An 18194-nucleotide genomic window follows, 5' to 3' on the forward strand; every position below is an offset into this window, starting at 1 on the left:
TCTAATTTCCTGCATTTGCCAAGGTGTAGAATTCACCAACGTTCCCCTCTCGAAAATCATGGCTTGTAATTGGAGGCGTCCACTTGAGCGAAATCTGGAGAAAAAAAGTGAGTTTATTGACGTATTCCCAATATTGAGTCCAGATGCTTCCCACACTCATTCCATCCTTACCGTCATTTATTAATGGAGGTGAGTTTTACAATCTGTTACTTCTCTGTTCCAAATTTCTTGAAAGGCCTCTTTCTCTAAGAGAATCTTACATATATTTTCAGTCCTTGGCACCATGGGTTAAAAAGTATCCCACTGATTTCCACTTCCAAGGTGACTTTTTGTTACATTCACTTGTTTTCTTCTGAACATGCAGTAGCTTGTGCTGTGTGTTCCTCAGGAAAATACTGGATTCTTCTCCATGGGTCCAAATGACATACAAGTCTGTGTCTTCTTTGGAAATCCATGAAGGTTCAAACCTCTTCCTGCCCCTGATCTCCCCAACATTGTGTTTCCTAGTGTAGGTAATTCTCATGTCTTGTTTTTCCCCTTGGACCATGAACCTATTACCCATTACATTGCTCCTGAGTTAGATTTTAGGTATCTTCTTCCGCTTTCTTTCTAACTTTGGGTTTCTGCCATGGGCGAGTCATGGCGCCTTGAGAAAAGGAGACCCGTGTGGCAATCCTCTACACGTCCCACAGGAATTCGTTCAACATCAGATGTAGTAAGAGTGTTCATCAAGGCTCACTTGGCGGGCGGGTGACGGGTTGTCGTTGGCCAGTGCTTTACTCTATGATATATATTACATGACACAGGTGTACATGTGAGGTAGATCATGTATGTTTAGACCATATGTATAGGGTATATGCACATGTATAAGATATGTGTATGCCGCATGTCTTTACAAATACACGTTATGTGTGTTTATGTGTCCATATTTTTATATATATATATATATATGTATGATCTATATGTGTATACAGTAGATCTGTGTCATACATACAGATGTGTATGTGTATGACATATATGTGTGTTCCTGATATATACATATTTGAAGCCAGGAATCACAATACAACTTATGGGAGGAGGAACCCTCGCACCTGTAAGCTCTCAGACCAGGCACTTTAGTTCATGACCCCGGCCTGGGTTAAGGGCCTCATGACATTTCCCTTCTCTTCCGTCTTCATTTCTACTGCCCTTTTCTCTGTGCGGCTGTCTCTGCTTCTCCATTCCTGCGGCTCACACGTGTCTGCCCAGACTCTACCCGTGTCACGGTGCCTCTGGCCAAGCGACTGGCGTCCTGCGTGAGCTAACTTCCTGGGTGTTGCCTCCGTCTGTTGACTTGGCGTTTGTAGCAGCAGCAACAATGAATGCAGGCTGGTGGGTGGTAAAAGAGAATATTGAAGAGACACTGAACATCTTGCATGATCACCAGGAAAAGTGGAGAAATGTGGTTAGACTGTGGGTGGGAATAATGGGAGTCCTTGGGAGGTGGGTCCTGCAGTTGGGGGTACTGACGGGGTCTGAGAAGGACACCACTGTCTTCAGCACAGGGCACGGATGATGTAGCTTCGCCTCCATCCAAGAAGCATGGACACATGGTCCACTGGCCCCCAGAACCTGCATCTTGTGGCCGCCACTTCCACGGCCAGCAGGATTTTTCTCTGACATTCCTGATTTGGGGTCACTGTTGACAAACTCAACATCCTCATGATCACATAATCAAACCCTATCTGAGAGGTGGAGGTAAGAACCACAAGTTCTTTTGTTTTCTATGGTCAGAGGTAGACTCTCTCAGCATGACAGCATGCATGGCATAGGTATCCCAATAAAGGAAGTGGGTTTTGTGCCGAGTGATTCCGTTTGGCCCATCCAGATAATCCTGGATAATCTCACTATATCCAGACCAGCTGGTTACTAACCTCCATTCCATGTGCAACTTTCATTTCCCTCTGCCAGGTAATGTAACAAACTCACGGTTTTTGCAATTTGGATGTGGACGTCTTTGAGGCCGTTGTTCTACCGACCACAGTGACTTGACTTACCAATGACATTTTGGCTAAACGAAATGGTATTTGATGTAAGGAGACTTGGATTTGAGTAAGAAAAATGGTCTCGCGTGCTGACTTTGGTATTTATTAGGTATGATCCAGATTAAGAGGCTCAAACCACCTCCTCCAGTGTTGTTTTGCTAATCTTTCGCTAAGTCGTGTCTGCCAATGGAATCTTGTGTGATGGTCCTGCATGATGTAGGAGCCAGATCAATCTTGCTTTGAATCAAGACTGTGCCTCTTCCTAGTTAAAGTTAGTAAGTTCTTGGATCTATCAATCTCCATTTTCTCATCTCTGTAATGGGTACAACGTCTTAGGACAGTTGTGAGAAGTGAGTGAGGCCGTTGAAGTAGAGAGTCCAAGTGTCACACTTGGTTCACAGCAAATTAATACCAGAAAATACTGATGTATATTTAGACCGTGGTCTATCAAATGTTGCACTCTGGGCCTTTGAGCCTGGCTAATTATTTTCGTGCGTAGAGAGGGCTTCCCTATGTGTTGTACGATTAGCAGCATACCTGCATCTTCCCATTAGGCCTGTAGCCTCCTCCTCTCAGCCCAATGTTGTCGGTGGGGTAGATTGCGACCCACTTCTGAAAATTGCTTCTCCAGACAAATAACGTGTCAGATAACCATATGTTTTTTACAATGTTTAATTGTGAGTTATACATTCAACTCACATATAAAACACTAAGTGCTCATACATCTGCATGCTGTCCTACAAGTAGATGATGTATAATATGGGCAACCTACTCCAGGCATGGAGAGAAACGAGTAAATGAGACTTTTTTTTTTTTTTAACTTTGTGCTTGGCAGATAAATATCTGATTTATTCAAGACCAAGGAGCCCACACTTAACATCCCATTTAGTTGGGGATACACTCTTCCTTTTTTAACTTATGTACATTCATTTTGAGGCAATTACCACAACATTCTTATCAGTTTAACTTAATCAACTGTGTACATTCCTATTTTGTTAGAATACAAATCCAAAATAACAAGTGAATGGGGAAAGCTTATCTTTTTCACTAAAACCTATTACTTTTGCTCTTATAAAGGAGCCTCAAGCTGTGCTTGCCTAAATGCAAGCCGTGTAGGAAAGCCAAGGCATGCTCAATGTTTTAATTATAGGCTTCTTGGGGAGTGGGGTGACAATGACCCCTACCTTTCCACCTTGACCTTAAGGAATATGCAAATGAGGCACTCCAACAGGTGAGAAAGGGACAGCATAGGGAGCTCCTCCATTAAATTTCACAAAATTATATGGATTATTGATTAGGTTCACCAAATGAAACAGTTCAAAAAGATCACCCTCCAGTGGACTTACCAAATGGGAAACTTCTGCCAACCATGAGATGGACATTGAAATGATGACTTTGCTGATTGTCCATTATACACTGATCACGAAAGTCTTTCCCCGTAACCTGGGATCCAGTGGATTAAACGGCAGAAATGAGAATGCAGACCCCACTCAACTTCATGACACAATTCTCAGAGTTAAGAAATGGCCATTTTTGCCTAGATGATGTCCAGACATTGGCTGGGAGGCTGGGACACATCACACGTTAGAGTTGGGTGGTTTTTAATTACAGAATGATGGAGAGCTTCCAGAAAATACTAGACCAGGGCCATAGGGCAATGTGAAATGGGTGATGCTGAGCAGGGACCTTCAAGGATGTCCAACCAAAAAGACATAAGGTGACCCAACAGGTGAGTGAGGGCACTGAAGGTCACGTGGTAAACGATCACAAGCCAAGAAAGCTTCCCAACTGGTAAGGTTCTCAATCACCATGTCATAATCCAGGAGATTTATACTCTCTCTAGGGAATGTGATTAGGTGCATCCCAGAAAGAGGTCATGTTCTTGGAGAAAGGAGTGTGGATCCTGGAAAGGTTACCAATGGTGGACATAAGCCCAGCCAGGTGTGAAGAACCAAGTGGGAGAATAAGCATACCCTCTCTCTAGGGAATGTGATTAGGTGCATCCCAGAAAGAGGTCATGTTCTTGGAGAAAGGAGTGTGGATCCTGGAAAGGTTACCAATGGTGGACATAAGCCCAGCCAGGTGTGAAGAACCAAGTGGGAGAATAAGCATACCCTGGGTTTAGGAATAAAAGGCCTGGTTTTGAGCCTTGGAGCGTAAGATCCAAGCTAGAGTATATCCAGAATTCAAGGAAACTCATTTCCTCCACAAGATGGTGTTTGGCAGACTGCCAGAATTTTGTCTTGGGAGTTGAGTGAGCATCAAAGTCACAGTACAGACAGCATGAAGTGGACTTGCATTTGGATCCCAACCCAGAGACTTGAGGATCAGTCTGCTACAAACGCACGGCTGCAAATGGTTCAGCATTTAACAGACGAAGGAAATGTCACTTTCCCACCCAATCCCTACATGGATTTATTTTCTAAAACAGACGTAGCCTTGGGTAAGTATTTTTAGTATTTTTAGTATTATCTAGACTTGAGATAAAGGATCCTCTGCATAGGAATATAAAAATAGAGAAATCCATATCAGCGTGGGATTTTTTTTTTGTCAGTTAAATTATTAGTATTATTCTCATCTCTCAAATAGGAAAGTCAAAAACCGTAAATAGGCCAGAGCCACTGAACCACAAAATGCGTTCTGAATGAAAATAACCTTTATTATCTTGCCAGTGCAAAGTGAAAATAATTAGTATAGGGGTGTTTGTCAGGTATCATCTATAAGGGGTCTTCAGACTGGCCTAATAATAACAGTATTGAAAATTAGAAATGAAGAAGTTCAGATGATAGTCAACAGAGGAGGAGAGCAGTGAAGAATCCATTAGCTTGGAACAAAGGAAGATAAGTGCACGTTGTCTCTAATGCATTTATGTGGTAGGCTAACCCTTCATTTCGTCCACTGAAGATGATTTCCCGGGCAACATCTCCAAGTTTCTAACTAGCAGCTATGGCCATCAAAGAAGAAACAAGCATTCTCCAAATCTCCAGCTTCTCCTAGTGGATAAGTCACAGTGAGGGCTACTAGCAGCCAACAGGAAGTCAAAAGGCAATGCAGAGTAGAGAGGCAGCTTCTGGTGGGGTGCGGGTGGTTTGGGGGTTAGAATGGAATCAGGTCAGTTTTATCATCACTTGACCCTTGGCAATGTTTGGGTTAGCAGGTTCTTGGAGGAAGAAGGCAGTGATGGAAGGAGATTTAGTCTGTGTGGATCATTCTTACTCACTGGCAGGGAGTGTACTCACTGGTGTCATTTCTGAAAGTCAAGACTTGGTCAAGTTTTGCAGAAAGGCAGCTTTTTTAAACCTAAGTAGATGAACATCAAGGTGACAGTCTTCTTCAGCACTGGGAAAACAAGCAGGACTAAAGTCAAGTGCAGAGAGGCTGTCAAGATCACCCCAAGGTCACACCTTCCTTCTGTCAACCCAGTCTGAGTCAGAGATGTGCATCCTTCCTGAGGCCATGGACCTGTAGTGTCTCAGTAATTGCTTTGGGATACTTCCAAGTAATAAAAGGACTGAACAGTTTGGGCCCACTCAACTTAAGAAGAATGTACTAGGGGCACCTGGCTGGCTCAGTCAGTAGAGCATGTGACTCTTGATCTTGGGGTCATGAATTCAAGCCCCATGTTGGATGTAGAGATTACTTACTCACATACATACATAAAGAATGTATATACTAACATTGTACCAATTGTACCATTGGTACAGTTGCACCAAAAAAAAGTATATATATGAAAGTGTTAACATTGTACCAATTGTAACATTGGTACCATTGTACCAAAAAAAAGTATATATATGAAAGTGTTAAAAAAGCACATGTTTACTTTCTTCTTAAATGACCACATCTGTTGAGAAATGGTTATGCCTGTGTATCACTGTAAAACTTCACAAACTTTGGAATCAGCTTGAACTCACCCAATGTGTTCCATGTGGATTTCTCACACAGCCCCAGACTCAGCTTTGCAGGAAGGTAGCATGATTTAATGTTGCAGATCAGAACACCTGCCAGCAAATTGTTTGCTGCCCTCTGACAGAAGTCAAGTGTTTCTGTGTTTCCCTCAAAAATTTAAAATATCTTCCATGCCTCTGTAGGTCATCCAGCCTCAATACATAAACCAGTGGGTGTGGCCACATTCTAATAAAATCTTATTTGTAAATTTGCTCACATTCTGGTAAAATAGGCAGGGGGTGTGATTGATTTGGCACATAGGTCATAGTCTGCCCACCTTTGAGCAAACATTTTCTGTCCTGTGTTGTACATGACATACCAAAGACAGACATGACCATGAGTCCTCATTGTTTCATTTAATTCCTGTAAAAATCCATGTGTTACAATGTCAGCATTCTATAGGAAGGATTTGAGTTTAGAGATGGACTTGCCAAAGGTTGAATGGTTAGCCATGCCATGCCATGTGGGTAATACTTGGGTTCAAACCAATTCCAACAAATTGGCAAAGCCCTAGGTCTTTCCAGTCTACCATATTGAAATGGAGACTGGACCCAACTTCCAGTCATTTGCTCTTAACTTTCTCCAATACAATAGCTTCCCTGGGATACATTCATGATTGAGACAGAGCTAGTCATTTTCCCTTACCTTTCCAGGCATCTTCCAGCTATGAAAAGGTCACAGATGTGAAAGATTCTGGAAAAGCAAGGAATATTGAAGCTATAAGTTTCTTCTTCTCAAGAATGGGATCTTCATTCCCTTTTTCTTACCCACATGGGTTTTTGCACGCAGCTATCCATGCTCAACACGTTTTGCAAACTATTTTGTCAAAGGGTCGTTCAATGTTGTTATTATTCACATCTCGATGTCTCTTCTTCCTCCACAGGCTGAAGTTTATTGATTCCTTGTCATTTCTAAATTCTTCATGTTTTGACTACCACAAATTCTTCTCTAGGGCCCATTTACTCCTCTGATCATAGTTTGGCTTACGGGGACTAAGTAAGCTATCTTCTTTTGGTTAGACAAAACAATTTTCTATTTCAGAAAATATTCCATTTCTTTAGTCTGTTCTCAGAATACTTTTTTTTTTCTTAATTGCTGAGAGTCCTAACAGCATACATCTGAGAGGAAATACCACAGATTTCCAATTCCATAATAAGAATGTAAAAAAATAAAAATTCACACATAAATCCAATTAACATTTTTGTTTGTGACTTAACTAAAAGTTTGGGGAGATTACTTCAATACTTGTTTTTTATAATACTGTTCATAATATATAAAATGAATATAGTTTTAAGCATAAACAAGATGTGATTAGGGAGGTTTTCATTCTAATTGTTTAATATTTTGTTTGCAAATGCCTTCATTTCTCAATTTAATAGCAACTGTTGATTCACTTCCTTGCCCCATTCTTTTAGAACTTCTATGTGTATATAAGGAAGCAAATGTTAGTGTATAGTGGCAGTGATAGAATCATTTGGAGCTTCTCTCAAAAGAAAAGAAGAATAAAAATGAGAAGGAGGAAGGACAGAAGAAGAAAAAAAAGATGTCTGTGGGAAATCAAAGAAAATAGGAAAAAGGGAAAGACAATGGTCAATAAATAGCCATGTTGATTTTGTCTGATTCCCATTGCCCTCCATTTGTTACAAATGCGAGATTTCTTGAACATGGTATAGATACTGGCCAGTGTCAGTGTTCACTGCTGAATTAAAATCTTCCCTTGGTTAGATTTCCGATGCACAAGGAATGCCAAGCAACCCAGTGTTGGGTATAATAGCCGAGGGGTGATGGAGGGCTCTGGACACCATCAGTCTTTAGCAGCTGTACCACTGCCCCTTTTGAAGACTGAACTTGTGTAAATCAAAGGCTACTCAGAAATGAAACACCCTTTGAACGTATAGCTTTGTGTGGGCATCGAAAAGCGTTCAATAGGGAAATGTACCTTGATGCTGATGCCACCCATGGTTATTATAATTTGGATCACAGAAATCCAAAAAAAAAAAAAAAAGAAAGAAAGAAAAGAAAACAACCAAAAAAGAAGTTTTCATTCACTTCACTCCCTTGAGATTGTACCAATAATAGAATAGGTTAATATGAGTGATAAATCACAAAATGTGTTTGTGGTTTTGGAGAAAGTTAGTAAATGGCAGTCTGGGAGATAGATATTATATCTTCATAAATGAACATGATTCATCAGCCTTTCTGGAACCTTGAGGGATGGAAAAAATGGAAGATACACACTCATACATCATGCAGAAGTGTGATCAGTTGGACATGTATATTCATTCCACACGTGTACACAATGTGTACTGTGTGTTAAGCAGAATTAGGAAAGAGTCAGAGAGGGTAGTAAATACAAAAGGAACATTATTGAGATCTTCTTAGGAAAATGGGGGGTTGGATGTGTGAAAATTTCTAAACATACAGAATGAATGAGGATCTGGTATCATAAAGCCCACTGCTGAATAAGAAAGCCGCATGCATTATTCCTTGTCAACACCGTTCCTCCCTATATGTGTGCTTCTCGCCCTAAGACTTTGGAGTTTTTTCCACTAGAGGCAAAGTACGTTTTCCCATCCCATTGTTGTACTTGGTCATGTAACTTGTCTTGATCGATGGCGCGCAAAGGAGGCTTATAGTGTGTTTGTTCTGATGAGGAGTGCCCGTTTCAACTTTTGCCATAGCCACAAGATGAAGGTGGCCCAGCTTATTGGTCTCTCCAAAGACTGTGTGAAATGTAAGAGTCCTGCCCAGGAAAGTACAGCTGAGACCCAGTGTCCACCAGATGACCCATACACGTGTGTGAGAGAAGAAACAATTATTCTCTTAAATCACTCAGGGTTGGGAATTTTGTTACACAGCAATTGCTGACTCATAACACCCGTGTGTGCATCATCTAGTTTTCACTAATGCCAGCCCTTGTGACATTTTGTATTTGACTTTTAAATTACTTTTTCAAAGTAAATTGTAGATAATCATTGCATTTTATTCCAAAAATAGCTTTTAGGGGCATCTGGTTGGCTCAGTCGGTGTCTCTTAATCTCAGCATTGTGATTTCAATCCCCCCATTGGGTCCAGAGGTTACCTAAAAGTAAAATCTTCAAAAAACAAAACAACAAAGCAAAATATCATTTAAAAAAATGAGAGTATCTCCCACCAAAATCACAATACTATTTTCATACCTAACAGTGAAGTAGTTTCCTGAAGATCCTCTAGCCTTATTTAAATTTCCCCAGTTGCCTCCACCAAGATCAAATCAAAGTTGTTTCTTGAAGGCTATGTTCATTACCCCAACCTCGCCATTTTTCAATGATTCTGAGTTGGCGTTTGAGAAACAAACCAGTTCGCTAGTGCGCTTTGGATTTGTCTGGTTGTTTTCGTGTGTGTTAACTTGTGCTCTCGCCTACATTTCCTAATTATGGGTAATTCTACAGGCTTTAGATGTAGCATGAGCATTTGTCATGACGCCTTCCTAAGCAGTGTTGTTTAATTATATCTGGTGGCCCACCGTGCTTGATGGTCTGCCACAAAGAGTCTACGAGCTACACTAAATAAGTGTGTGGGAGCCTAGTCCCTCTATTTTACACTGACATTGCCCCCTGCCATAACCACTAATTTTGTAGGGTGGCATTTTGGCGCCTAGTTCCCAGGTACCTTACTTTCATAATAAATGAACTTTTAGATTTTAGAATACTTTTAAATTTTCAGGAAAAAAGACAAATAGGGCACCAGCGTTCCCCTCTATGCCATATCCTGTTTCCCATTTTATCCCATATTATGGGATATCCCATGATATTATTCATTTCATCTCCTATGAGGTGGTACATTTCTCACAATCAGTGAACCAAATATCGATATGTTTCCATAACTGACGTCCATATACTATTCAGACTTCCTTAGATTTTCCTTAAGGTCCTCCTTGTGTTCCAGGATCCTATCCAAATCCTACATTGTATTTAGTTGTCACGTCTTCTTAGACTCCTTTTGGGGCTGACAGGTTTTCAGCCTTTCCTTCCTGTTGATGGCCTTGACAGCTTGCAGGACTGCTGGCCAGTATTTGGCGAAAGTGTGTCAACTTGAATTTGACTGACATATTTCTCAAGATTGGACTGGGGTGATGGGTTTTAGGGAGGCGGACCTCAGGGGTGGAGTGCTCTTTTCATCACATCGTATCACAGGTGCATATATGACTTAGTGTTGCAGATGTTGACCCCTGATCACGTGTCCGAGTTATTATTTGCCAAGTTCCTCCACTCTAAACTTACCTGGTTTTTTTTCTCTTTTCCTTATCTCCTCCCATTGGACTTTTTAGAAGGAAGTCACTCTGAAGGAGAGAATTACTCTCTACCTTCTTACAGTTGGAGCACAACATAAATTATTTGCAATTCTTACACATGAGTTTTGTTGGTACCCTTACCTATTTATCAAATATTTCATTTATATCATCACAGACTCATGGATATTTATTGAATAATTTGGGTTAGTAATCCAACACTACTTTATTCAGTTTGGCCATTAATCCCATTAAACTTTTACATAATAGTTCTACCAATCACAGATCTTTACATGGTATATGTGTGTTAGACACTTACAAAATATTTGTTTTAACTCTGTCATTTCTTGTTCACGTATACCGTGTACCTGTTCACAAGGAGGCATCCTGTTTCCTTACCTAGGGCAACCTGGTTCCCTGAAATAAAATTCCTAGAGTGGCAGGCAGCATCTGAAATGCAGCCCTTTGGTCACTAATTTGCAGAGGAAGTAGTTGGTGTAGTGGTGTGCAAATATCACATTCTAGTTATTTTTTTAAGTTGAATTCATTAACTGGTTATGACGCGGAAGTCATACACATTGTTTCGTTTACCCCTCACAAGGGCCATATGGAAAAATCGAGTGGGTGGGGGGGTTCAGTTAATTTTGTGGATTCCAGCACAATCGTAACCCCCTCTTTTTATTTCTTAATCTTCTCCCGAGGCTGACGAAGGATACACATCAGCATCCTTGCTTGGGTGTTCTCCAAGGTCTAATGTTTTTCTTCCTTTTGTCATAAATCCCCCGCACTTTCTAAGCATTATGCACCACCTAGATCTGCCTCTGCTTACATCTTCAAATATCTGTAGAGCCTTGAATGTTTTTTTTTTTTTTTTAAGATTTTATTTATTTAACAAATAGAGATCACAAGCAGGCAGAGAGGAGAAAGCAGGCTCTCCACGGAGCAGAGAGCCCGATGCGGGGCTCGATCCCAGGACCCTGGGATCACGACCTGAGCCGAAGGCAGAGGCCCTAACCCACTGAGCCACCCAGGTGCCCCAAGCCTTGAATGTTTTATCACATAAAATTATTATTCTCTGGTGTCTTCCCTTCCAGCTTTTATCAATTTAAAGTGAGCGAATGCCATACCTCCTGTCTGTCCTCATCACTTCTCGTCGGCGTCTCTACTTCCCAACACAGAGACTCTGTAATTGGTGCAGAACTGGGAGTGTTCCTTGCTTCCGCAGAAGCTGGTTTTGTCTGCTTTGTGGGTGTTTCTCCCCGCTTCTACAGCTGTAGATACACAGCACAGGCACATAGGAAAATGCACACCGCCCCGGACTCTGTGCTCCCAAGTCTGCATGCTTGTCCCACATTTCGTTATAAAAGAGAAGGAGCGTGATATGGGCTTGAAATAGTTCGAGCTGTCGCCACGACAGAGCTGCTGTGGGTGCCCGTGGGGGGCGGCGGGAAGGCCTCCGAGAGCTACAACATAGGAGTCTGTTGTCACGCAACAGCCATGCCCCTGAGTCAGGGCCTGGGATCTGACCGGCGCTGTGACTCGGGCAGCATCCCGTCCGGCAAGCGGAGGGCAGCTCCGCACAGACAGACACAATGACAGGTTCGTCAAGGTTGAGCGGGAACAGGAGGAAAGGCCGGCCACGGCAAAGAAGCCACTGTTGCAGGCACGGTCGCCCTCCCAAGGGGAGCCAGATGGGCTTATCGGGGAAATTCTTCACATTGGCGAGGAGGGTTCCCGTGTTCAGTGGTTCAGGATTCCGCGTCGGGGGCCCTGCGGATGCCGTCCCAGTGGGCATCAGGTCTAGGTTTCCTGACTGGGGGCCTTTGCCTGCGCGATGCCCATTTGGGTCAGTGGTTTTCTTTTTTAACCGTGTTGGCCCGGTTCCTCGATGTGGGAGAAAAGGGACCAGGACGGCCCTGCTGGTTCTGACTCCCGCCCTCCACCCGGCAGACCCGGGTCCCCGAAATTGGCTTCTCCTGGAGCTTCACCCACCTCCTGGGATATTTTGCAGCCTTTTGAAAACACGTACATTCAAAGCCTGGGATGGAAAACAAATGGTCTCACACAGCTACAAAGAATTACCAGTCGCTCCCTCCCTCTTACCTAAGAGTCTCCTGAAGAGAGAAACATTAACATAGTATTGAGACCTTTCCAGACTGCAAAGGGGACGGTATTTCACAGCAGTGACTTGCACTGAGGAGAAGGACTTCACTGGGCTCAAATTAGGCGTTCTGAATCAGATCTTAAAATAGGACGAATTTATTTACATGTGGCTTTTGAATTAAAAGATGGTTAAAAAACCTCAAACCAAATGACTAATTTATTGACTCATACAAATGAATAAATGTTGTGCATGAGAAGTTTATCGACGCCCATGTATTTCTTATTTTTATATCTTTCTTGTTTTTATTTTTTAATTTTTATTTATTTTTATCTAAATATACATAATATGGATTTATAGCTAAATATATATAATATGGATTTTACACGTGTAAAGAATATTTGTACAAAATATTCCTATAGATACAAAATATTCCTATAGATACAAAATATTCCTATAGATACTATTAGCTAATATTTTATAAAATGTGTATTAAGTATATGCATGTTTTATGTGTAAGAGACATTTTCAATATATTGTGTACATTTCTTGATTTTTCCATATTTTTGTAGTTTCTTGTGTCCTCTCTCCTCGTCTTTGAAATGATAGAGAAAACTCTTGTTTGCAGAAGGGTCAGTAGGACCCCCGGGGGCGTACCATAATGTGGACTTAATGCCCAGCGCAGACAGATGTTGAAGTTACCTACAGCCTTGCTACATCCAAGTGTGGTCTAGCAGCATCCGTGTTTCTGAGCCTGTTGGAAATACAGGCTCCTGGGCTGGACCGAGACTTACTGAATCACAGGGCGCAGTTAAACAGTATCTTCCGTTGATACACATGCACGTTCACAACTTAGAACAAGTTTAGCCCATGGTTTCTCTGTCTTGGCGAACTTGCAAAATATCCAGATGTCTGTCTGCAGGAGGAGAGTATGTCCTGGGGATCTCGTGTCCAGCTTGGTGACTGTAGTTAGCAAGGCTGTATTGTACACGTGTACACTTTGCTTGCTAAGGATAGTTCTTGATTGTTCTTATCAAAGCAAAAAAAAAAAATTTGCTCTGTGATCATGGTGATGGCTATGCTTAATAGAATGATTGTGGTAAACACTTCAGTGTAGACATATGTCAAAACGTTTTGTGTTCCTTAAATAGATACTCTTTTTATTTGTCAGTAATACCTCAATAGAGTTGGGGATAAAAAGACTGATGCTTGACCTTTGGTTGAAGATACTCTGAATTACTTATCTAGGGGAGTGTTCTGGGTATAGGTGTTTGTTTATGCTGTCCAGGGGATTAGTCTAATCTGAAGTCAAATCTTAGAACTTCTGAGCTAGACCTTTGTGTTCATGCCTCTTCCTCTTTGTTTATCATAGTATGATCTATGCCCCATCTACCTGTGAATCAACTGAGAGGTCTGTAGACATTTGAAATCTTGGACCCTCGAATATTAAACCTGAGTAGCATGGCCCTGAGACTCATTTAACCCACCTCATAAGTCTTTGGGTTAGGGTTATGTCCATTTCTATCTAGCGGGTCTCAGACTTGATGTCCTGACTCGGACCTTCTCTGTTTCGGACTTTAATCCTTGCTTCTTGAGCTCGATTTCTTTGCACTTTCAAAGGTAAGCATTTCTTACTTCATAAGAACGAAGTGAGCCCTGTGTTTCCTTAGTAGGTTCTTTGCTTTAGGATATTTTTAACAAATGGTTGAGCTCCAAAGTTCATTGGATTATCCTAGCCGCACAGCAGGCGAGATCTCAATTACCAGACAAAACGGTCGGTCAGACATATTTCTGGAATTCGGGATGCTTGAAGAACTTGAATCAGTACAACCTTCTTCCCCTGTGATGTTAAGACAATAGATTAACATCCTAGCCAGCTAACTGCCATTGGTGTAGAAGAAAGTCCATGATAAAGGGCCACATCAACTAGTCCTTGCTTGGCTACTTGTACTTTACGTGTCATACACTATTTCTGCTGTAAAAATATAGTAAAATGTGATTTTCTGATTCAAAAATGGTGGACCCCATAAAATTTTAGCTTGTTTCCCAACGGCTGATGGATTAGATAGAGAATAAGGTTGGTTTAATCTATTAATGATCAAATGTGGCCCTTGGGTTTTTCCCAGGGATTGATTCCATCCTGAGTGCCTTGGGTTTATGTGGTAATGGGTTATTCCATTTAATGGAAAAAGGGAGAATCAGACAACACAACTGTCTAGGTTAGGATCTCTTCTGCTTCTTTCCTTTCTTCCAAATTTCTGCCCATCACTCATTCCAGTTGGCCATTTAACTTACTTACTGGGATGCAGAGGGAATGTGCTCTTGGTTACCATGGATTTTTTTCTTACTGCCAATTTCATAGGATAAGGAAGTCCCCTTACATACACAGTACACCCTGAAGTTTATACTCCAATGAAGATGAATTTATGACCTCTCAGTTGCTGCCATTTTCAATCAGAAACACTACACAGTATTGGAAACTGGCCTGATGGTTTAGAAACCCAGGTTCTCTGCAAACTGCCTTCATCACCACTGGATCTTGAACTCAAGGAAGTCACCTGACCTGTTGCTGACACTGTCCATCCTACTTCTTCCAAGAACTGGGTCTTACAGTCTATGAGAAGACTGTTCACCCCGGGTACATATGTGGATCTTCTTAGACACTCTCCTATTTCCCAGTATTAAGATGGCACAGAAAACGATCTGCATATAAATATATATTTGAAAATGTGAGCCACCATTCTGTGGCAGCTGATCTAATAAGACTGCTGTTCGTGTAATATCATTTAATATCGATAAAACAATAGATGGGTGTGTGTATTTTTTAGAAATGGGGGAGAAAATGTAGTTGCAAAATTAAATATTCACTAACAGGATTGATCTCCCTGAAGCAGAATCACAGCTAGCCTGATCCTATGCCTAAAATTAAAAAAAAAACTTGTGTGACGCATTATGAATATTTGGGTAAAATCACTTTCTGGCATCATTTTAACATACGATGTTTTCATTGGAAGCATTTAAAAAATGTGAAATTCTTCACAACTGTCACTGGACATTATATAATGGTCCTCACTCTGTATAATACTAGTGCGGGAGGCTAAAGCTGGGTCAGAGATGACAAGGGAGCTGGTATTAAGTAGCTTTCTAAGGAATGATTGTCAACCAATACCCTGGAGGTTCAGGAGAGGTAACATGCTGTTTCCCATTATAATGAGAATACGGATTTTTTGGTCAAGTGCAAAATACCCATTCCCAGCTCATCTTCACTGAGAACTTGTTCATTCTAATTTCCTGATCTAGATATTTTATGGTGTGTTCACAACAGACCTGGGGGACTTCCCCCCTGGTTTCCACAGTGATTCCATAGACCTCGAGTCTGAATTCCCTTTTATAATAATCAGTCCTTTTTCAGGGAATCCTACAGGGGAGTTCTGAGAACAGTGTGAAACTTCCTCTTGAATAATTTGACAAAATGACATTCATAAAAAATAGATGAATCAAGAACAATGTTGTTGAGCAAGGAGGACTCTTGTTTGTTTCTTTTGCGTGGAGATTCTCGGGACTGTAATATCCGGGGGTTCCTTCATTTGTAGAATGTACTTGTGGAGTTGTTTATTCAACCTCCATGTGATCCAAGCATTCCCTAAGGCCATCTTGATTTTACCATGTACTCTATCCAAATACAAAATAACGCAGTATGGGTGGGTACTATAGAGAGCAAAGGAGGGTTTTCTTACTTTGAACCAATATTTCAAGCTCCAGCGCATTTTGTTTTTATCTGAATTATTTGGTTTGTCAAATTTATGCACCGGAGAATTTACTCGATGAACATGAAACCTTTCTCTCGAACATTTACTGTTTGCTGAGTAGATGTTCCCCATAGCAAGGAAGCCAACTTCATGGCAATGATATGAGTATCTGTCCTGTGGTGGCTGGTTTATTTCACGTAGCCTGGTGTCGTCAAGGTTCATCCGTGTTGTGCCATTTGTCAGAATTTCCTTCCTTCTTATAGCTGAATAAAATTCTCTAAGGATCTCCCAGGACTGTTAACAGTAAAAGCACATGCTGAAGTCAGTGCTTTACAATGAAGGGGCGTCCTCAGGGCTCCCCCGCATCAGCTGCCCTCCATGTAACACACCTCTGGAGCCCACCTGGTCATCCCCGTCCATGCCACTTCTCTCTACTCTCGCACTGTTTTTGCCCAAGTCAAATCCTATCAACTAACACTCTCTTCTGATTTATTTGGCCATTTCTTTTGATCCCTTTTGCCCTGTCATGGACCATGGGTAACTAAATCCCTGGAACTCTGCACAGGCTACTCTGTTACTCATGTTCTGTCTGTTCCGTCTATTACTCATGTTCCGTCTGCCATACTTGGTACAGAGTACTGCAATGTGATTTCTCCTGTCTATACGTGAGTCTGGGACACTGCCCCAGAGGTCCTGAAGCATGATTGCAGATTTGGAGGATATTAAGTCAAGAGGTACAAAATAATCTATTGGGGGTGCCTGGGTGGCTCAGTGGGTTAAGCCTCTGCCTTTGGCTCGGGTCATGGTCTCAGGGTCCTGGGATTGAGCCCCGCATTGGGCTCTCTGCTCAGTGGGGAGCCTGCTTCCCCCCCACCCCGCCTGCCTCTCTGACTACTTGTGATCACTCTCTGTCTGTCCAATAAATTAAAAAAATCTTAAAAAAGTAATCTGTTGGAATTAACCAACAAGAACTTAACTCTGCATCTACTTTGTTGGTGTCTTATGTGTACTTTTTATCCTTCCCTATAATGACTGAACGAATGGATCCTAAGAAAGTATAGTCCTTTCCCCTCAACTTTTGGTGTGTTTTATACGTACACACAGTGATATCTGCCCCCAATGAAATGGAAAGTCTGAGAAGAGCACAAAATGGCGGCAGACGTAATTTGAGATTTGTGAGGCACACTCTTTGTTTTCTCGTTGGGGAAGGAAGAGAGCAGAGTGCTGAAACGGCGGCCCGTGTTCCTGTGATGACCGGGATTAAATCCCGTGTGCACATTCCAGCGACCGTTTCCTTAGTGTCTGCTTCTCGCCCGCGTGTGCATGTTTGCAAGTCTGTTGAACGTGGGACTCACTTGGTGGGCACCACAGTGTCTTATTTACAGAAATACAATCCGTGCACAAAAACTTACTAAAAAGGAATTCCAGGGGCACCTGGGTGGCTCAGTCTGTTAAGGGTCTGACTCTTGACTTTGGCTCTAGTCGTGATCTTACGGTTGTGACATCACACCTCACATGGGGCTCTGTGCTGGGTGTGGATCCTACTTAAGATTCTGTCAAGGTCTTCTGTCCCTACCTGCCCCTCTCTAATTAAAAAAAAAAAAAAAAATCCATTCTTTGTGTCTCTCCACAAATATTAAGAAGCATCCAATTACTGGAATATTTTTATTTTCTGAATTCTGTCCCATTCAATATGATGGAAACTTTTTTCCAGCAATCTTCTCCCAAACCATCTTTTTTTTTTTTTTTAACTTTTCCATACTATTTGAATGCTATTCTCTTCTCCCAGCCCACAAATCTACTGAGTCAGAAGAGAAGGACACATTTTTATTACAATCACGCAGGGCTTTTTTTTTTTTTTTTTTTTTTTTTTTTTTTTGGCAGTTTGACTTGGTTTAGGTCCCTGTAGTATAGCATATAGCTTAAAATCTCATTGCCTAGCAAACCATCAGAAGCAAGATAAGAAGAGATGAGCTAGATTAAACGAATGAACAGATTTCTTAAAGATGAGCCTGAAGACTGTCCATGAATGGACCAACACATCAGTAGGAACCGTCTTGGTTTTCCGGGTCTTTAGTCCTGATATGAGTTGCAATTTGTCATGT

This window comes from Martes martes, assembly GCF_963455335.1.
Source record: "Martes martes genome assembly, chromosome: X".
NCBI classification, from domain to species: domain Eukaryota; kingdom Metazoa; phylum Chordata; class Mammalia; order Carnivora; family Mustelidae; genus Martes; species Martes martes.